The following is a 21252-nucleotide window of genomic DNA, read 5'->3' as shown; positions in this document are numbered from 1 at the left end:
AATTTAAAAATCTAATCTGAAGCTTAAAAAGAGAAATGTAAAGTTACTTTGGAAATGGTGTGGGAAGTGCACTGGAGGAAGGAAGGACTGGAGGCTGGGAGACCAGGCTGTCCCTTTTGCGCCGGTCCAGGAGAGAGGAGGTGGTCTGAGCAAGTGGGGAGAGTGTGGAGGAGAAGAAGGAGGGACACATGGGACCTTAAGGAAGTCAGTGTGGGGCTGTGACGTGCACAGTGTACACGAGCCTGAAGGACGGTGTGCTTATGAGGAGAAATAAGCCAGCCATGACAGGACACATCCCATATGATTCTGGTGGTAAAGAACCCGCCTGCCAATGAAGGAGATGTAAGAGACGCAGGTTCAATCCCTGGGTAGGGAAGATCCCCTGGAGGAGAGCATGGCAACCCACTCCACCTAATCTCATGGACAGAGGGGCCTGGCAGGCAGGCTATGGTCCCAGGGTCACAAAGAGTCAGACACGACTGAAGCAACTTAGCCTGCACGCATGCACTTGAGGTGCCTAGAGGAGCCAAATCAGAGTGACAGAAAGGAGAAAAGTGGTTGCCTGACCCTGGGAGGTAGTGTTCAACGAGGACACAGTGTCAATATGGGAAAATGAAAAAGTTCTGGAGATAGACTGTGGTGAAGGCTGTACAACAACGTGAATGCACTTAATGCCTCGGAACTGTGCACTTAAAAACAGTTAAAATAATACATTTTATGGTATGTCTGTTTTCCATAGGGGAAAAAAAGTGAATTCATAAACAATAGGCAGGGGAAGGAGGGCAGCGGAGGACTCCGGGAGGGTCCGTTGTTCATTCCTTGGACAGCAGCCCCGTATTGTGCTGTGCCCACAGCACCTGGCATGAGGCAGGGCTCATAATGTTTGTGAGGCGAATGAATTGATTCATAACTGTCTCTAAGAGTTGGCTGTGGTTTCTCGTAGTTTTTCTTCCCCCATGCTACATGCCAATGCAGGAGACGTGAGACTCAGGTTCGATTGATGGGTTGGGAAGATCCCCTGGAGGAGGGCATGGCAACCCACTCCAATATTCATGCCTGGAGAATGCCATGGACAGAGTAGCCTGGTGGGCTACAGTCCATAGGGTCGTACAGAGTTGGACAGACTGAAGCAACTTAGTGTGTGCGTGCACACACACACACACACACATACATATAGAAAGGGAGAGAGAGAGACAGACAGACAAGACAGCCTGGAAAAGCCTGAACGAATCATACAGGGACTCTCTCCACAACTGTGGCTTCTCTTGACTTCTTTGCTTTTACATGTTGACCTTGATGCCCTGTGACCTTAGGAGAGGAACTTAAACTTGAGTGGTTTCACTATTTGTCAATGGGACACTTAGAGCATCTATTGTACACCCAGTGGTCATGAGGAACCCAGTGAGAAGATGCTAGTGCAGTGCCTAACCCAAGCCCGAGTCATGATAAATGGTCCTACTTAGGAACCGCGCACCCTGTCTTTACAGGTGCAGCAGATTCTGTGGCTTGTGATTGGTGGTGAGTACTGGATTGATTGCAGTGGAGTGGGGTCTCAGTCTCCTACAAATACCAGGCTGAAGGAAAGTGATGACCTGACCACAGCTAGAACTTGTCCCTCAGGCAGAGCCAATATCCTCTCATTTATGGACAGCATTTGGCCCTGGGCATCTTATCCTCACTGTCAGCCTCATCTGGGGATAAACGTGCTGACTTTCTCTGTCCCAGGTACTGTAGTCAGTCCCGAAGCAGCAGAGAAGCTGGAGAGAGACCCAGAAAGACAACAGGCAGAACCCTTAAGGACGCTCCCTCCCCAGCTTCCCTGTAGATCAGCGCTGCTCACAAATTCCACACGCCCCGCCTGGCCAGGAAGCTCTGAGTGTGCTGATGAGAGTGTGGCTGCAGAATGACAGGAGCCTGGGGTACAGGGGACCCCTGTGGAGGAGCCGGCTCCACTTTGGCTGCAGTGAACAGAGGCAGGAGGCCTCAGAGCTGTCAGGCTGGGGTCCAGTTGAATGCCAGTGGATTTTGCCCCCAGGACAAAAATCATGCTGTCGGCAGCAACTCAGGCCAGAGCCTTATACAAAGTAGCTTGACTTTCCAGCTCTCGTTGTACTTGCTTTCAGTGGTGCAAGTCTGAGAGGGTGTTTCTTTTGGAAAGGTCCAAGGGAAATCTGTCTTGTACCCTACCCCACCAATCAAGAAAAACATGGCTCTTGCCCTAGAAGTGCAGAATGTCAGAACTGGAAAGGGCTTGGAGATTTTCTTACCTACCCTTCCTCATTTTTCATCTGTAGCCATTCAGGCTCAGAGAGGGGAAGTGCTTCACGAAGGCATGACTGGATAGTGATTTGAACCACTATAAGGTCTCTGTCTCCCAGGTTAGTGATGGCCCTGCCCAACTTGATCACCCTGACTCTCATAGCTTCGCCCATCAAGAACCTTCAGCACAGGGTTGTCAGATAAACAGTACACATTCCACTCCGCAGTCCTATGCCTGGGGCAGACATCACTGATCAGTCATTGTCTTCTTTTCAGCTGAGACTAGATGTAGCCTCACACGCCTTCTCAGTGCAGTGCCAATCCATTAGAGCTGGCGTGTGAGATAAAATCAGCTTGCCTTACCAACTTTATGGGATCCTTCCTGGCTACCAAACACAGTTCCTTACCACCCTTTGGTTTGCCATTCTGCCATCTGACATCACCCCCCAGTGCCAGCCAAGTTGCAAGCCTCCTCTTACACAAACCCTCCATCTTAACATGCCTTGTAGATCTATCCTCCAAACCTTTGATTTAGCACATAAAACCCTTTCGGGTTTCCCTGGTGGCTCAGTGGTAAAGAATCCACCCACCAATGCAGGAGATGCAGGTTAGATCCCTGGGTTGAGAAGATCCGCTGGAGAAGGAATACTAACTCCAGTATTCTTGCCTGGGAAATCCAATGGACAGAGGAGCCTGGTGGGCAACAGTCAATGGGGTCGCAAAGAGTGAGACATGACACAGCAGCTAAACAACAGTAACAATAAAACCCTTTACTGAACAAAAGCACATATTATAATTAATGGTGAGGTCACTAAGAATAGTTAAAGCATCAAATGGGGGAGCAAAAAGTACTTTTGAAAAGAACTGCAATGGATACAAGGTTCTTATGATTCCACCTTCCTCCCTCGCTTGGCTTGTGCTTTCATGAACGAGAGTGGAGGCAGAGTTACAGAGAGCCTAGGACACTGCACAGAACTGCTGCCAATCCATCCCACACCACGGCTGGCAAAGCTCTTCACACGGCTAATTTTATATTCTTACTCACATACCTTTATATGTTTTCATGAATAAGAGCCAAAACTTTAACAGTCTTAGGGCTTTCCTACAAAATGTTTCTTGGGTTTTGGGAAAACTTGGGCAAGTCCATAGGAGTGTGCCTTGAGTGTGAACATAATCTGCCATGGGTATTACAGCAGGGAAGGTTGAAGTCAGTTGCCTAAAGAAAGCATACAAGGGCAAATCAAAATGGGGCGTGGTCCCTTAGATTGAAGAACAAAATGTTCTTTAATATTCTGTGTGGGTGAAATGCTGGGCAAACAACTGGCAGAGACTTGGTACTCACCAGGTACCCACATGCTCTTTGCCTTCCCCAGCCCCTCTTGCAATTAGGTTGGGCCAGTGACCAGGTTTTGACCTGTGGGGATGGAGATAGGTTAAAGTGATGTCAGTCACTTGACGTCCTGGTCCTTAAATTGATCTCAGACACCCCCCGGGTCCTGTCTTCTCTTGCTATGGCAAGACTGGAGGCACATGTTCCAATTGGCTTACTGCAAGGTGGAAGCAACCCAGATCCTGAGCTGCTGCTCAGGAGCCACCCTGCCTGCATCAGAGGGGATGCAAGTACAAAATGAGCCTTTTTGTACCGCTGAGCCACCATGACAGGATTTCTGAGATGACTGGAAGAGAAAAAACTCTCAGTACCTAGGCCCAGGATCCTCTTCCTGCTTTCTCCCACTGACTGACCTTCCTAAGGAGACTTCGAACCTTTCTGCACCTGGAGACTGTCCATGCAAGGGACAGATGGAGAGAGGGGAATTTCTTTTGCTGCCTGGTTTTTTCCCCCAGTCCTGCTGTCTTCAATGCAGGGGACACAGAATTTGGATCCTCCAGGGTAGTCCTCAGTCCCACAGTTTCCTCCAAGCTCCTTGCTGTTAACAGCAGGAAGGGACTTTATTCCTAGCAAAAACAACAACAGAAAAATCAGAAACCCAGCCTCTTCTCTTTTTCACCAGGGAGTTGTGCCTGCCCTCCCAGCACCAGCTCTGTGGGGGAGGAAGGGGCAGGAGAGAGGGCAGCCCCGGGGTCTTAGCCCACACTGACTACTGCTATTGTCTGGGCCGCTCCATGGCTGCCAAGGAGCCCATCTGTATCCAGCCTCTCCTGGAAAGGAGAGGCGGAGGCTGAGGGTGGGGAGAGAGGTCCAGGCTATCGATAGCTAACTGCTCCGAGGACTAAACACAGGCCCCATACTTGCAACCAGACTTGGCTTGAGTGCCAGCTCTCCCATTTGACGATGATTTAGTCACTAAGTCATATCCAAGTCTTGCAACCCCACGGACTGTAGCCTGCCAGGCTCCTCTGTCCATGGGATTCTCCAGGCAAGAATACTGGAGTGGGTTGCCATTTCCTTCTCCATTTATTTAAGCTCTCCCATTTATTCTCTGGTAATTTTAGGCAAGGTATTTAATCACTCTGAGCCTGGGTCATCCCCACAGGGTTGTCATGAGCATCAGCTAAGCTGGTGTGAGGCTCTGAAAATAGAGAGGACGGCACACAGGCTGGTTGTTATTACAGGCTTGCACCAGTGTGCGCCTGAGCCTGTCTGTGCTGACTGCACCCCGCTGGTCCACCCTCTGCGTGTACATCCCCCCCAGCTGGGCTGTAGGCTGCTGCAGGGGGTGGACACTGGCTGATTCCCTTCGCCTTTCCCTACAGAACCAGCCCAGAAAACCCTGGCCTGCTCTGGCTTTGCGGCTGCTGTTACTACTGGCCAAGCCTCTCCTTTGTAGCATGATTTGGAGGGATGCTTACCTAATGCATCAGGCCCCAGGCCTAGACACACCTGGACAGGACGGTTGCCAGTTTCAGGCTTCTCAGCTGGGAGGGCAAGTCAGTTGCAGTTCCTGGGCCAAGTCGATCAGTTGGAAGTGACTGCCTGGAGCGCCGCGTTTGAAAAGGTCGATCTCTGCAGGAAGAGAGTGTGGTGACTGCTTGGTGATATCTGCCGTGTCTAGAGGGGTAGCGTGCTGCTATGCATTTGCTGAATCTGCCTGAGCACTGCATTTCGGCCCTGACAGCATGTGAGAGTTATCTGGAGTTTCAGAAATTACTGAGGCCTGGGTCCCACCTCTAGAGATTACAATTGAGTTGGTCTGGGTATGGCTTGGGCATCAGTTGTTTAAAGCTCCCTAGGTGATGGAAGATTGAGAGCCACACCTTAGAGCACCCAGCTTCCTCTTAGGGAGCACCATCTCAGGGCATCTCAGCGGAGCCACTGCCCGGCGTGCACACTAGCTCAGCTGCAAGGCCAGACTGGCAGGGGAGTTGCTGACCGGGGCTCGATACCGGGTGAACATGCCAGTATTCTTGTTTTACTCAGGATACAGTGCTTGGGAAGCTTCTAGGTTAGTGTTTGAGTGTTCTGTTTAAAACCAGCTGCCCGATACCACGGCATCCTGCTCAGCTGTAAAATGGCACAACTTAAATGAATTTGGGGAGTATTGAGTGAACAAAGCCAGTTTTAAAAGGTGACATACGGCATGATTTCTTTTCTATAACATTCTTGAAATGACATTATAAGAGATAACAACAGATTGCTATTTTTAGGAGTTTAAGAAGGGGTGGGGGTGGAAAGGAAGTGGGCACAACTATAATACAGGAACATGAGGGGTCCTTGTGGTGATGGAAATGTTCTGAACTTTGGCTGTATCAGCTTCAGTATCCTGGTTGTGATATTGCAGGAGTTTTTCACCATTGGGGGAAACCAGGTAAAGGGTTCAAGGGATCTCTGTATTATTTCTTAAAACTGCATATGTGTCTGTAATTATCTCGAAACAAAAATGCAATTAAATAGAAAAAAAGAAAACTAGGTTTTGAGGAGATCTTTGTAAAATGCAGCGAGAGGTGAGAGCTAAGAATGAGCAGAAATGCATTTCCCGGGGCAGGAGCAGCATAGGAGTTGAGTCCGGTCGGGAACTCCAAGTTTGGCTTTTTGGAATAGCAGGAACTGGCTACTCTCCTGGGGTCTATTCATGTGCAGGGACAAGCTTGGGGGAGGAAGCCCATCCTCAAAATAGGGGAAAAAGAAAGAGGGGGACAGGTCTCTGGAGGGATGACAGGACATCTGAGCCCCCGTCAGGTGGAAGAGCTGGTGTGGATGAGGTGCTCAAACTGGGCTGCCGCATGGCTCAGGGGTCCCAGGGAGGCCTGAGTAGGAGCGTCAGGCCTGGTCCTGAGGCGAGGAGGTCTGGGCAGCATGTGAACTGCGCAGCACTCTCCTCTAGGGTTGGTGATACCTGGCGATCCTGGGTTATCTCTGAACCACTCATGGGCCTACCACGGGGCAGGGCAAGCGTCAGGATGTTTTCTGGCAATTCTGTAGCTCACAAGCAAGGAGGAGGAGGAGAAGGGTTTGAGTAACTAAGGTGGAGTGTTTGAAAACTGAATACATTTGGGAAAGTTCCTAGGGAGCCTCTGGCTGATAAATGCTGATAGTCAACCAGTAAATTCATTTCCTGAGTTCTTGCTTTGGGCCAAGCAAGGGAAGAGGCACTGGGAATAGAGGGGAGGAAGACAGTCTGTGCCCTAGGGGAGCTGAATCATAACAGAAGTTAATACTTCTAATGAAGCAGCTACTGTTCCAAGCACTTCACACACATGTATAAATTGAGTCTTCAGAACCATCCTGTGAAGAAGGTGCCCCAGTGCCTTCACAGGTAACAGTCACAACTGCCCCCCTTCCCCCATTAAAGCACTCAGCTTGCACTCAGTTGTAAGCTAAAGCTGGGATTTGAACCCAGGAAGTCTGTCTCCGTAGTCCATGGACTCATCCACTGTGCTTTAGCACTGAGCGGGCAGATTTGGCCAAAAGGCAGCAGCTGTATGGCAGGGGGCAGATCAGAGTCCTGGCCAGGAACCGGTCTTCCAAGACCAATTGGTCCAAGACCAATACCAACTTGTGCAACTCTGAACAACTCCGGGACCTCTTTATGTCTCACACTCCTTCTCTAAGACACGCATGGCCCTAAACACAAGGCTGCTGGAGGGCCTTCGAAGAAATGTGCTTTGGAGGCACTAAGCCATTGCTGGCCTCCCATGAAATGGGAGCTTAGCGGCCACCCCAGACTGGCTGCAGGTGACAATGAGTAGAATGCTGCTCCTGGCCCCAGCCCTGTAGTTCCGCACTGCAGCTGGGCTGCTACAGGAGGGCCAGCTTCCAGAGACTGAGTGGGCTTGAAAGTCTGAGGCAGCATCATGAAATGCCGAAGGAAGAAGAGGATGGCACCTTGTGGGCACCATTCCTTCAGAATCAAGTTCAAGCTCTTCCACGTGGTGTTCCACCTGGAGATAACCTGGCCCACACTAGCTTTCCAGTTGGTCTCCGCACCTACCTCGCTGCAGCATCCACCCTGGCCAAATGTACCCACGACCAGCAAAGGACACAAAGACAGAATGTGGCAGAACTGAGATTTGAATCCATGTCTGGTTGGCTGCAAAGTAGGGGCTGTGTGGTGAGGTGGAGGGAGCGTGGATTAAGGGGTCAGATGCACCTGAGTTCTTCCTATGCCAGCTCTGCCTTTGTGACTCCAAGTGAGTGCCTCACATTTCTGTGCCTTGTCTATAAAATACGGTTAGTAATATCCTTGTATTAACACCTTATCACAAACTTCGTAGCTTAAAACAGCACATATTTATTATCTTGCAGTTCTGAATGTCAAGTCTAAGATCAGTTTCACTGGCCTAAAATCAACAGGCCTGTGCTCCTTCTGGAGTCTTGGGGAGACCTTCTTCCTTGCCTTTTCCCGCTCTCGTGGCTGCCTGTTTTCCATGGCTTGTGGGCCCCTTCATCTGCCTTCAAAGCCAGCAGTGACTGGTTGAGCTTTTCTTAATGCATTACTCAGGCCTCTTCTATAGTTAAATCTCCCTCTTATAAAGACCCTGCTGATTTTACTGGGCTCACTTGGATAATCCAGGATAATCTTCTTATCTCAAAATCCTTAATCACACTGTAAAGTCCCTTTTACTATGTGGAATAACATGTCCGCAGATGTGGGGATTCATATGTGGAGCTCTTGGGTGGGAGGCACATTATTCAGCCTCCCACAAGCAGGTGCTACATGAAACGGGTCGCATCAAGTTAAATTCTCAGCGTGGTGTTTAACCGGTAGAAGACTGGTGATGTTTAATGTCAGCTGGGCACGAGAAGCACTTAGCTTTTACAAAATAGTGCCGGGGTTCACTCCTGAAAATTTGGGGTTGGGGAAAGTGTCTATACATTGGAATTTTTATAAGCTCCCTAGTGACTCTGTTGGGCAGCCAGGGTAGGGCTGATTATAGTAAGCGCTGAATTCATGTCAGCAGTTATTCTTATTCCCACAGCTACTTAGCTCCGAGCCTCAGTGCCCAGGAGCTGTTCAATAGACGTTTGTTGAATTAGACTGAAGTGAATCACTCCTGGGGCCCCAAGCTATCCCTGGGATAGCATGGGAGGGGTGAGAGGGCTTCTCACTGCTGCATCACAGGGCCTGAAGAATGAGGTTCTGTGGGCAGACAGAGGCCTCGGCCTCTGAATCAACCTCACACCCAGAAGTAGCTGCCTGGGGGGCTGGAGTCTCTCCTCCTCTCCGAAGTCCAGTCAAGGGGCCTAACCAGGCAGAATCCAGTCATCAACGGGCCATTGTTAATGGAACAGAGGGGGCTCTGTGCCCATTTAACACTTCTCTCCCTCACGAAGCTGCTCCCAGCTGAGGGCTGGCTTCTGGAGGACTGCGGGGCTGGGGAGGGGCCCCAAGGCTATGAAGAGAATGGGGGAGGATTCCAAGTGGGGGCTGAGCCCTCTGGTTGGAGAAGCAGAGGCAGCTTGGAACACAGGCCAGTCTCGTAAGTCAGCAGGGTGGAAAGTCTGGGCGCTGAAGCGGCCACTCAGGCCAGGAAGAGTTTCCCATTAAAGCTGGGGATCCAGGGACAATGAAACCCACCAGACCCCAATGGGAGCCAGGGGACAGCTTTCTCTGTGGGGTGGTCACACTTGACCTACCTCCTTCCCTTTCCAAAAACAGAAAAGTGAAATCCACACGGTAAATGGTGCCTTTCATTGCCTATAGAACAGTGTTTTCAAAAGGGCTGGGAGGGTTTTATGTTCTGTGGGCTTGGGATTAATAGGCAGGCAATTCAACCAGGGTTGGGTATAAGTGTCCTTTTGCTTAGCAGACCTTTTCTCTATTCAGGAGGGTGGATTTCAGGAGGATGGTGTTTAAGATCCCAAAGATAGTGCCTGATCAGTCTCCTCAAAAATGCCAGAGACCTACAGTTCTTGGGCTAGGCACCAGCAATTCTCATCTGCTGAATATAGCAAATTCTCTGATCGTTCCTGCCAAGAGAGTACATTGCTTTAAAACATATTCTAGGAGGGTGGGATCTCAAAGATGGGGACCTGGATCAGCAGAAGCACCTGGGAACTTGACAGAAATGCATATTCTTGCCGTGCCCAAACCATCTCAATCAGAATCTCTCAGGGGTGGGCAGAAGACTCTGTTTATCAAGCTCTGCAGGTGATTCTGATGCACGCTCAAATTTGAAAATCACAGTTATAGAGCCATACGAAACTTCAGGTTGTAGAGTCAGTTTGGTAGGTTGGACAAGCTTTTTTTTTTTTTTAAGAGCAGAACCATGGACGCAGAAAATACCAGAGTGTATTAAGGATCTGTAATAAGGATAAGCATGGGTCTCATAAGACTTTTGTTTCAGTGACATGTATGTGTCTCTGAGGTTTTGGTCCCAAAAGATCGAAAGCTATTGTTCTAGAGCCAGAATGTACTACAGATAGTCCCGGACTTAAGATGGTTGACTTTTAAGATGGTGTGAAAGTGATACACATTCGGTAGAAACCATAATTGAATTGGGGCTAGGCTGTACAATCAGCGGGGGCTTCCAGTCAGCCACATGGTCAGGAGGGTAAACAACCGATACTCTGAACAACCATTTACACCCACACAACCATTCTGTTTTAAACTTTCGGTAGAGCTCAATAAATTACAAGAGAGGTTCAACGCTTTATTATGAAATAGGCTTTGTGCTCGATGGCGCTGCCCAACTGTAGCACTAGAGCCACACTAATGTCAGCGTTCTGCACACGTTTACGGCAGGCTAAGGCAAGCTATGGTGCGTGGGAGATTAGGTGTATTAAATGCATTTTCAATTTATGATGGATTTATCGGGATGCAACCTCATCATAAATCAAGGAGGATCTGTAATTCAGCTGACTCCCTTTTTTGTCTAATTTGTCTGAACTGGGAGGTTTTAAAGATTTTGGCATGAGAGTTCCCTTGCCCCACACCAGACCCTCAAGTAGATTACTGAACAGATGAGAGGGCCTGCTTTGGGGGCAGACAGCCTCTTTACAACACTGGCCTAAAGCTGAGTTAAACTGTGTGTTTCCCCCATGTTTATAAAACCTTCTGTCCCTCCACTGCTCCCTTTTCTTTATATATATATATGCCTGGAGACATATGTGGACCATAGGTAGTCAGTTACATCTGGGTAGTAGATTGAGGGGTGATTTGTTGCTTTCTTCTCAGTGTTTGTCCATTTTACTTGAATTCTGCATGCTGAACATCTTTCATTATTACAAAAATAAAACATATAAAGCCGAGGGTCCATCTCTGTGTGGAAACACAGAAAAGGAAAGCCACTGCCCAAGGCAGAATAGTGCTGCCCAAAGGGCCACCTCTCCCCCATCCATGCTCTAGGGCTGAGCCCAGACTTCACAGGTGCCCAGAGCCCATTCCCTTAGAAGAAGAGCACTGCCCCCTCCCATGCTTCAAACCTGTCACCCTCTTAGAAAGCCCTTTGGCAGCTCCAGGTTCTCCCGGCAGCCCTTTGGACCCTTGTTGCTGCCATCTCTTTCCTTAATCAGCTGAGAAAGGGAGGTTCCAAGAAGCTAAAAGTGGTCACCCAGTTAGCTAAGCCCAAGGTCACCCAGCAGGAGGTACAAGGCTGTGAAGGGCAAGTCTGCTGAAGGCCATTCTCAGGGACTGGGCTCTCCTAGCGGCACTCATCTCTGCCTTGTGCCATTCTTGGCACTTTAAGATTCATTTTACTGTTTGCTGAACAGCATGGACTGAAGAAGAAAGGATGGGAGGAGCAGGGAGGAAGGGAACGGAGTAGAGGCGGGGAGAGGAAAGTGGGTGGGGAGAGGAGCACAGGGGTCTCTGGTCATACTCAGGATAGGAGTGAAGGATGCACCCTATCTGTGTGCCCCTAGGGGACTTGGAACACTCAGTCTGGCCAAGAGGCAGCCTGGTCTGGTCAGATCCCCATCGCCAGGCCCTGACCCCACAGGCCCCAGCTGCAGGCCCCCGCCCAGCCAGAGCAGAGGGGAGAATGGACAAGGGGCAGCCTGGAGCCTGGAGGAGCCACTCACTGTAGATGGGGACAACCTCGGGCTGGCTCCCTGGGGCTGCCGGGATGAGGGATGTGAGGGCCTCCGGCTATGCTGCGTGGGTGAATCCCAGGTGACCACTGAGGAGTGGGGGCTAGGACGTGGGCAGCCAGCGCAGCTCGTAAGGGACAGCTTATTTTACATTGTTGTGTAGCTGGTTAAGTGTTGTGATGGTTTCAGGTGGACAGCAAAGGGACTCAGCCATACATATACACACATGTATCCACTCTCTCCCAAACTCCTCTCCCATCCGGGTGGCCACATAACACTGAGCAGAGATCCCTGTGCCATACGGTAGCTCCTTGCTGGTTAGCCATCTTATTTGCTTTACAGTGTTGTGTTGGTTTCTGCCATACAACGACCTGAATCAGCCATAAATATACGTATATCCTCTCCCGCCCTGCCACCCCTATAGGTCATCGCAGAGCACCAGGCTGAGCTCCCTGTGGGTTGCCATTTTAAATATAGCAGTGTGTACATGTCGATCCCAAGCTCCCTAACTATCTCTTCCCCCCAAGGCAAACCATAAGTTCTAAAACTGGACAATTTAAAAGCAGCTTATACACAAGAAACTGATAATGCTGGTTGCTTTCGAGGAAAGACCTGGGTGTCTGAGTCAGTCCTGGGAAAGAGGTTTCACCACCATGCATCCCTTTGTACCTTTCCAATTTTATACCGTGGGCCTAGATTAGTTACTTTGATAAAATTTAATAAAACTAAAAATAAAATAACATCAGGTGCCAGTTTTCCACCTGTAGAAGGAGAGGCAAAGTTCCTTTGAGGTGAGACTCTCATTTTGGAAGAGTCATCTGAACAGGCTTTTGAATTTAAGCAGAGGCAAAGCCAGAATCCCATCCCAGAAGGAAAACTTGGGGGCGGTGAGAAGCTAAACTACCCCTACAGTCTGCTTTCTCTGTGAGAAAAGTGACAACTCTCCAGAAATTATTTCTTCAGTGACTGGGCCTGAGACTGACAAGATGGGAGGAGCTGGCTTGGGTCCCCTCCCTCCTGTGCGGAGAGGAAGTGCCAGGAGGAGCCGCCCTGCAGACAGTGGAGTCCTGGGGGATTCCCAGACATGCCTGGGGGACGGGGGGCAAGTGGACTTGTGCTCACCACGTGGGCCTCGGGCATTAAAGGGGACAAGGGACCCCTCAAGGCTGCAGACCCCATAGACCTCTGGGAATGTGGCACCTGTCTGCTGCGAGTAAGGCGGGGGTAACATGCTGGGTAATCACTGAGGCCGGGCCTCTGGTGGAGGCCTCTTGTTTCCTGGCCCTTCCCCAAGCAGGCAGTGTCAGGGCCAGGGTGGGGCTGGCACTCAAGCAGAGAAGGAACCTGCTCCCCTCCAAAGCCTGGGGAGAAGCTCTATGGCTTCAAAAGTGCTCCCAGAGAAATAGTGACTCATGGCCCAAGGGAATCAAAGCTTTTCTCACCCCAGAGGTTATTCGTCCTGCAACACAGGGATCTGGTGATGACAGATGAATCAGAAATACTAGTCTGAGAGCAGCCAGCCTGTGTGGCTCAGTGTCAGAGGGCAGGCTAACCCCTCCCTCTTCCCGTTGGTCTCTTAGCAAAAGGGAGACTTAGGAGTCTCAGTCCCTCCCTTTTCCGGCCAAAGGAGTTCCAGTGCACCAGAAAACTCTAAGCCTCAGCGTCCTAACCTGTGAATTGCGAAGAACTGTGCCCCCCTAGCTAGGTCGTGGTGTGGGTGAGAGGGTGCCACTCAGCACAGGGCCGGCCACCAGCCCCTCCTGCTGGCTGGGAGGGCGCGGGGAGTGGCAGCAGCAGCTGCGGCAGCCTGGCATCCTGTACCGTGGACTGGGTTGAGGAAGCTGGCACTCGCCCCTCGCTTGACTCATACTCCTTTTCCAGGTCAGGCCCACCAAAACCAGGACAGACACACACCCGCCACCCCGAGCCCCGGTGCTCCTTCCAGTGGGAAGAGTCTCACCCCAAATGGCCACGTCAGCAGGGTTTGCTCAGCCAAGGAACCTGGGAGCTCTCTGTTACGTCTTAAATATATCTACAACCTCCAGCAAGCTCTGGGGAGTGACCCACACTCTTGAGATGGAAATTCTCCTGGAATTTCCTGTCTGCACTGCATCATTCGGCAGACATAGGTTCGGTACACCCCACCTTCTGTGATTCTCCAGTGGCTTTACTTGAGCCTGGAGTGGCTAAGTACATCTGGAATAGGAGAGCCAAGGGTTTGAATTCTGGCTGTGTGACCTTAGACAAGTCACCTAGCCTTCTGGGCCTCAGGGATAGCATCTATAAAATGGGGCTACTTCATGCAATCAGATTGACACAAATAAATCACTTAACCTGAGGACGCCTAGTACATAAAGAGCTCGCAGATTCTCAGCTGTACCTTCCAAGAAGGCGGAGGCTGCTGGCACCTGGCATAGTGCTGGGCACACTTTTACTTTTAAAAAGTGATTCCAGTGGAATAGCAGCACCATTCTTAAGGGAAAAGCAGCTCTAAAACTTCAACCCAGCAGTCTCTTCTCACCCAAGATTCCAGTCGCAGGCTTGGCATGGAGGTCCTTTTGGAAGATCTTTATGCCCATCATCACTTCCAGAAGCTCCTGCCTCATCCAGGTTTATGAGTGGGGCTGGAGTGGGAGGGGTGCAGTGGGAAGATGGGAGACAGAGGTTGGGGAGAACTCAGGGCAGGAAGCTGGGGAGCTGACCTGGCCCTGCTACCTGGGTATGCGGGTCCCCTTGCAGGGCTCTGGGCACGAGAACTGGCAGGTGGGCAGCACACAGCAAAACTCAGTGATGCCAGGTTTTCCCAGAGTGACTCAACAGCTTGTCTCTGGGCTCTGAACGGTGAGCGGTGTGCTGTGGCCCCAGGGCATCATCATCTCCTTGCCTGAATCTTTCCTTCCCTGTTGCCACCCTCTCCCAGCCTAGGGACCCATGGCTCTTCCACCCATGCTCTGCTTCTGGCCATGAGCCCCCGGCCCAGGGGAGGTCCCCATGCTGCCTCTGTCATGTCTCTCTAATCTCTGTGTTGAAGAAAGACCTAAGCGCCAGACAGACCTGCGTTTCATTACTGCCTCTGCTTCTACCTGGCCGACTGACCTTGAACAGGTTACCCTACCTCTCTGAGCCTCAGGTGCCTCATCTATAAAATGGAGGCAGTGCTAATAATTTTGTTTTATTAGTTGTAGGTTGCTTAGTGAGAAGGTTTGTAAAGTGATTGGCATACAGCGGGTGTTTAGCAAACAGAAAGCTTGACATCCAAAGGCCTCTATGATCTGACCTCAATTTACTTTGCTAGTTGCCTTAAAAAAAAAAAAAAGGATAATAGGTCACTCTTCATTTTATTCTCCTATCACCGCCATGTTCAGTTCAGTTCAGTTGCTCAGTCGTGTCCGACTCTTTGTGACCCCATGAATCGCAGCACGCCAGATGGCATGGCCTGTCCACGCAGATGGCCTCCCTGTCCATCACCAACTCCTGGAGTTCACCGCCATGTAGTGGATACTATTAGTATCTCCATTTTACAGATGAGAAAAGTGAGGCACAGAGAGGCTAAGCAGCTTGGCCATGGGCACACAGCAGTGAGTGGGGACTGAGGTTCCTCATGCAGACAGCCTGGCTCCAGAGCTTGCACGTGTAACCACCTCCTCCCTGCCTCTTCTCTCTCTCTCTCTTCTTCGTCCATCCTACACATTGCAGTTCAGTCCAGCTAGACTCCTCACCCACCTCTGCACTCGATCTGAACCTGCCCATACCTGTGCTTTCTGCCCGGGCTCCCCTCTTTGCGCTGGAAGCCCACCTGCTCCGTGAAACCAACCCCAGGTCCTCCCTCATGTGCACCTTTGTGGGCTCATTACCGTTGGACTCCAAGGTGGTTATTCATGCCCAGGTGTCCTGCCCTCTTCTAGCCTGGAGGCACCTTCCGCCCGGCATGGTGTCAGGCATGAGCAGGCACCCAAGGCCAGAGCACCCTGGCCAGACCACCACACGTGTGCTCCCTGGGTGGCGTGGAGGGGAGCCCAGCACTAAGGGCCCTCCTACTTCTGTGAGGACAGCTCAGAGGCTGCAGCTGGAACCACCCCCAGGAGGCAGCCTGCCAGCTGGGTTTCTGTCACTCTGCTCGGGGAAAAGGGCTCACTCATGGGGGCTTCTGCAGCCGAGAGGGTTGGGTTTGAGACCCAGAAGAAGACGAATGGACGTCCGTCCAGTGAGGGCAAAGGACTGAGAACTGCGTGCTGTTAGGGCCCATACTGCACAGTCTGCCTAACTCAAAAGGGTCTCTTGGAGGGTTTCAGGCCCATCCTCGGGATCCCAGCCCAGAGCCCACAGGGTAGTGACCACAAGAAGCCATCTACCCAGGGTCCCACTCTCCCATTCCTTCCTGGTCCCATACAGGGCCTCTGGTCCACATCAGCTGCCCTCTCCCACTCACTATGACTCCCACCACCTCTGCCCAGACTCAGATCCCTCCCTAACAGCAGCATCCTCTCCTGGGAGACTGGGCACCGTCCCATGCCTCCTTCCTCCTGGGGCCCAGTGTCACACCCATCATTTGTGCTCCCCAGTCAGGCATGGGTGCTCAGCGCTTGCCGGGGGCTGCACGGGACACTGGAGACACGGGAGAACAAGGCAGACTCTGTCCTGCTCACAGAGCTCCCTGCCCGGTGGAGACCACAGAGCATGAAAGCAGCTGGCGCAACAGAGCAAGGCAGAGTGTGAGGATGGGGACGTGCAGGCAGCCACAGAGAGGGCCACTGACCAAGGCTTCTAGGAGACATCTAAGCTGAGGCCTGAGGGTGAAGGGAGCTGGCCATGAGAAAAGAAGGAAGGAGAGCATGTTGTGAGTAGGGTGTACCCTGGTCGCAGTAACGAGAGGACTGTCCTGCTGAGCCGCTCCGCCCCTCCAGTCGAGGCTCCAGCAGGACGGATGCACCCAGGGTCAGGAGCACTGACTCTGGAGTGAGGCAGCAGGGCTCAGACCCAGCTCTGTGCTCACCAGCAGTGGGGTCCCGGCAACTTCCCTGTCTGTCTGGTTCTGTCTGCCGGGCTGTACAACGGTGATCACATGGTACCTACTGCCAGAGCTTCCAGTGAGGACTCTGAGTGTGGGCCCAGACAGCACTAATTAAGCACAGGGTGTGCAGCCAACTGTTAGCACCAGTTATCTCCTGTGTCCCCAGCCCCAAGGCACCTGCGCCAGATGCAGAAGGAGGTGGAAAAGTGAAAGGGCAGTGGCATCTGTCAAAGGCAGAAGAGGACGGGTCCTGACCTCTGTGGTCACAGAGGCTTTTATTTCTTTATCCTGTGAGGATAACCTCCCCTTCCTGGTTCTAGGTTTGCAATAATCTTGGGCCTCTTCAGGCCTGTCTGTCCTAACCCTGCAGATTCAGGGCCCCAGCCTCTTTCAGACAGCCCCGCCCACGCACCTCAGAAGTTGTGAAATGCTTTGCTGAAAATTAGTGCAGTCTCAGCCAGGGGGGTGGCCCAGTGTGTTTTCAAAATATTTCCTCTGATAGCGCTATTTTGGCTCAGACATGTTAGCACTTTGCAGAATCCTGCAGATGGCGAGGCAGCTGGAGCGGAGAGGAGGAGGGAAGCACGGAAGGGAGTGGGAGAGGCCCCGGCCCAGTGCTCAGGTAGCTGTAGGGGCCCGCCTGGGCACGGGTGTCACGTGGCATGCTGGGACAGGCACACACAGGATGGGATCGGGCCAGCCTGTAGCGGGGAGCTTTCAACTGTCTAAGCTGTGGAGCCTTCTTATGAACCAGAACTTTCCTAGGAAACCCAATATGTAGAACAGATAAATGGGGGAGAGGCCTGGAACCCCCCTCCATCAGGCCTCTGAGGGGTCCTTGTTGAACTCCGGGGTGCCATGAAACCCAGTGTGAAAACTGATGCTGCTAAAGGAATCATAACCTTCTCTGGGGGAGTCAGTGCCCACATTGTTCTAAAATAAAGATCTTCCTAAGGGAAAGTGAAATGATCTTCCTAATAAGTTCTAATTCAAGCCTAGTACAGAGAATGCCATGCATCCTGAGAACCAGGACTCAGAAAGTGCAAAGTGACTGATCCCATTTGCTGACAAGTTTGTGAGCACCTCTCTGGGAAGTCTTGTGTACTTGGGCCTGAGTGTGTGGGGCAGAGAGTATGTGGTGAGCAATAGTTAGGGCACATTTCTAAACTCCTCACAAATACAAATTCATTTATAGCCTTATTACTTATAACCTATTACCATCCCCCCTTTTCTAGGAAACTAAGGTCCAGAGAGGTTAAGTAACTTGTCCAAGGTCACACAGCTACTAGGCCGTACAGAGGGCACTATCTCATAATTTGTCTTTTGGGATGAATGTATTGCTGTGCTTATCTTTCTCTCTCTCTGTGTATGTGTGAGTGTACTCTGGCCCATAGTGATTTGTGTTAATCTGTGAGTATGTGGGAGTGCAGTCTCTTTTCCAACAAGACTGCAAGCCACAGGGCTTACCCCTTAACTTCCCTCTCAGAAGCCTGGCAACCACAGGACAAAGGGCTACGGCGTGGGGGCAGGACCAGTCTAGGGGTGGTGCCCATTCCCCGGATCCCAGGGGGTTCAGTTTGCTGACCCGGTAGGCACAGCCACAACAGTGGGAAGCACCCCTCCCCCGGCCACTCCCTGTGACTGAAGCGGATCCCTGAACTGGCAGTCCCACCGGGGAGCTACCCCTATCCTAGCAGCCTGGTTCTTCCCTTCTTACCGGACGCTGGGTTTGGAGTGGGTCAGCTGAATCAAAGGAAGGTATTAACGTATCACGAGTTTACTTCCTAACCCCCCAGACAGAGAACTTACAAGAGTGCTTGAGCCTCTTGAAAACACTGTTGTGAACTCACACCACCAGCACCCTAAACAGGGCCTAAGCTGATAGAACTCTGCTCAAAAGCAAAGACCCCTGACCTGCTGGTTAGTCCAGGAAGCCCCACAATGTAAACGGGGTTTTGAGGGTTTCTTCACATGTGGGCCCACCTTGGAGAAAATCAGCTTTGCTCCATCCACTCTAAACTGATGATTAAGATGCAAAGCTTCCTTAGATGCCACAAAATTGGAAAAAGCCCCACCATTCTTCATCATCAAAGTCAAACTCACCACGAGAGACCACCCTGCCTTGCTGAGCAGGGCGGAAGCAGAGAGACTTGCTCAGATGGAGCAGGGCTGTGCCGGAGCCTCGGGCGGTCTCCTGTTCCACAAGCTCCTGTTGTCCCCAGCCACCAGCGTACCAGTGTCCCGCAGCACAAGGACAGGCCGGAGGTGGGGGTGTTCCCTGACTTTTGAGGCTCCCAAAGGCAAGGAGGAGGGGCTGGACAGGCCAGAGGCAGGAAGGAGGGGCCTGTGAGGCAGCCGGTGAGCCAGGTGTAAGCAGGGAGGCCAAGACAGAGCTTCCCAGGCCAGCTGTTTACTTGCGGCATTCAGGAGAGGCTGAGCTGGGGACTAACTGGCTTATTTATTTTCTACACTTTTCCCTTCAAGTCCTTTTCAGAGAGCCTTCTGGAATTCCACTGATAAATTTCCCAGAGCACGAACAACCACGGTCCCTCAGCACACCGCCATCTTTGTGGGGCAGGAGGATAAGGGGAGGCATGGAGGTGGGCAGAGGCATAGAGAAGGAGAGATGGGCTGTAGAGACCTGACGTTACTGGTACTCAGGGGCTCCCATGGCCTGCATGCCCCTCCTTCCAAGCTTGCAGAAGCAGGGATGTGCTGGGGTGTGCAGGAGCAACTGCCAGATTTAGGTCGATGAAGACGAAGGCGGAGACCTTCAAGCACAGAACAGACTGTCCAGCCTGCCAGGGGCACAAGCCGTGGAATCTGCAAGCTTGGAGCAGGACAGGCAGCGTAGCTACCGCCTGTTTAAGCATCAGACAAGAAAAGGGGACAAGTATTTCTGTTTAAAGAATGAAAAGGAGAGCTGTTTTCCTTTCCTCCTGCGTGACTTCGTGAAGGGCAGAGGCCCGTCTGAGCATTTCCACACGACTGATACTTGGCTCTCTGCTTTATCACTTTCCAACAGAGGCGCTCACCGCCGCTCCCTGGTCTTCACCCATCCTCTGAGAAAGTCCCTAAGTACCGCCGTGTGTCACACACTGGAACGGAGCCAGGGGACAAAGATGAATAACCCCACCCTTTGGATGGGGCAACTTCTCCCCATGCCCAGTCTCCCAGCTTCCATCCTGGACAGTGAGTCCACGCCACAGTGAAGCAGGGAGAGGGCTCCAGTATCTATGCAGCTCAGCACTGTAAAGGCTCTGGCACTCACCCAGGTGGGCTTACTGTGGAAGGTGGGCAAGGCCGGCTGGGCTGTGCTTATCCTCTGCCCCTTGTTTAAGGTTGCCAGCTTTCCCCATACCATGAACATCTGTGTCAGAGGCACTGGGGGTAGAGATGGGGGTGGGCAGAGCTGTGGCGACTCTGGTCCAGCAGGGGTGCCCCCCTCTCAGCCCTGGGGCTAGGCAGATAGAGTACCAACCAGGCAGAGAACACAGCTGTCGCTAAGCGCCTGGAAGGGAGTCCCGGAGGCAGCACAATTCACATTTGCTGTTGTTCAGTTGCTAAGTCATGTCCGACTCTTTGTGACCCCATGAACTGCAGCATGCCAGGCTTCCCTGTCCTTCAGTGTCTCCTGGAGTTTGTTCAGATTCATGTTCAATGAGTTAGTGATGCTATCTAACCACCTCATCCCCTGCAGCCCTCTTCTCCTTTTGCCTTCAATCTTTCCTAGCATTAGGGTCTTTTCAATGAGTTTTTTCTTCGCATCAGTTGGCCAAAGTATTGGAGCTTCAGCATCAGTCCTTCCAATGAATACTTAGGACCGATTTCCTTTAAGATGGATTGGTGTGATCTCCTTGCTGTCCAAGGGACTCTCCACTTGCACTTCCTTCTTAGCTTTGTGACCTTGGGCAGCCACTGCACCCCTCTGAGCCTCATTTCCTCATCTGCAAAGTGGAACGGTAACTGCTGTTCCTCTGTGGGGGTTGTGTGAGAAAGCATAAGCTGGGGACCAGACAGCCATGTGGTTATCACAGCCCTGGCTGTCTCAGCTCTGCCTGTCCATCTCTCCTGAGGACCAGACAGAGCTACACCAGAGTGTAGCTCTCATGGGGGTGTGTGCGGTGGGGGGGAAGGACCTGCCCCTGGATATTCAGGGAGGGCCGATTTTCCTGTGTAATAGGGAAAGACCAGAAGGGGAAAAGAACATAGTAATCCATTTGATGATGTTTACCTGGCAGTTTCTGCCAAACTTGTGACTTGTATGGTCACAGTGGTAGCTTTGTTCCCATTTCTCAGATAAGCAATGAATCATCTTTCACTGGAATTACCCTCATATCTGCCCCACAGTCACTCCCAGGCCCCCACTGTTTCCTGACTCCAGATACATATGGAAGGCTCTAGCAGCCTGATGCCACCTATCCTTTGATTTCCATGACCCATGGTATAAGCCAGGTTGGGCAGAGTGCGTATAAAAAGAGGACTGCAGTCAGGGGCCCCAGGACCCAGTAAGTGCTTCAGTGTTGCTTCCTTGTTGCTATGGAGAACCAGT

General features: G+C 51.6%; 1 protein-coding gene and 1 long non-coding RNA gene across 15 annotated transcripts in view; one reads left to right on the top strand and one right to left on the bottom strand.

The window, feature by feature from the left end:
* LOC129619861 (uncharacterized) overlaps window positions 1-21252 on the top strand; it is a 40556-nt gene that overhangs the window by 8507 nt on the left and 10797 nt on the right. The window lies entirely within an intron of this gene.
* The window catches only part of CHST3 (carbohydrate sulfotransferase 3), a 38501-nt gene that overhangs the window by 14652 nt on the left and 2597 nt on the right, over window positions 1-21252 (bottom strand). Inside the window, exons 1-5 of one of the 14 annotated variants that reach the window (XM_055535201.1) lie at window positions 18804-19248; window positions 5071-5224; window positions 4024-4215; window positions 3602-3673; window positions 3309-3475 (exon numbers count right to left, since the gene is read on the bottom strand). The gene's annotated coding sequence lies outside the window, so the exon portion shown is untranslated. Of the gene's footprint in view, window positions 1-3308; window positions 3476-3601; window positions 3674-3960; window positions 4216-5070; window positions 5225-18803; window positions 19249-21252 lie in introns of those variants that run through there. The other 13 variants (XM_055535217.1, XM_055535207.1, XM_055535193.1 and 10 more) reach the window with 13 other exon arrangements.

This window comes from Bubalus kerabau, chromosome 1 (assembly GCF_029407905.1).
Source record: "Bubalus kerabau isolate K-KA32 ecotype Philippines breed swamp buffalo chromosome 1, PCC_UOA_SB_1v2, whole genome shotgun sequence".
Lineage (NCBI taxonomy): Eukaryota > Metazoa > Chordata > Mammalia > Artiodactyla > Bovidae > Bubalus > Bubalus kerabau.
Note: the sequence above shows the minus strand (reverse complement) of the source record. Positions and strands in the feature narration are given on the sequence as shown.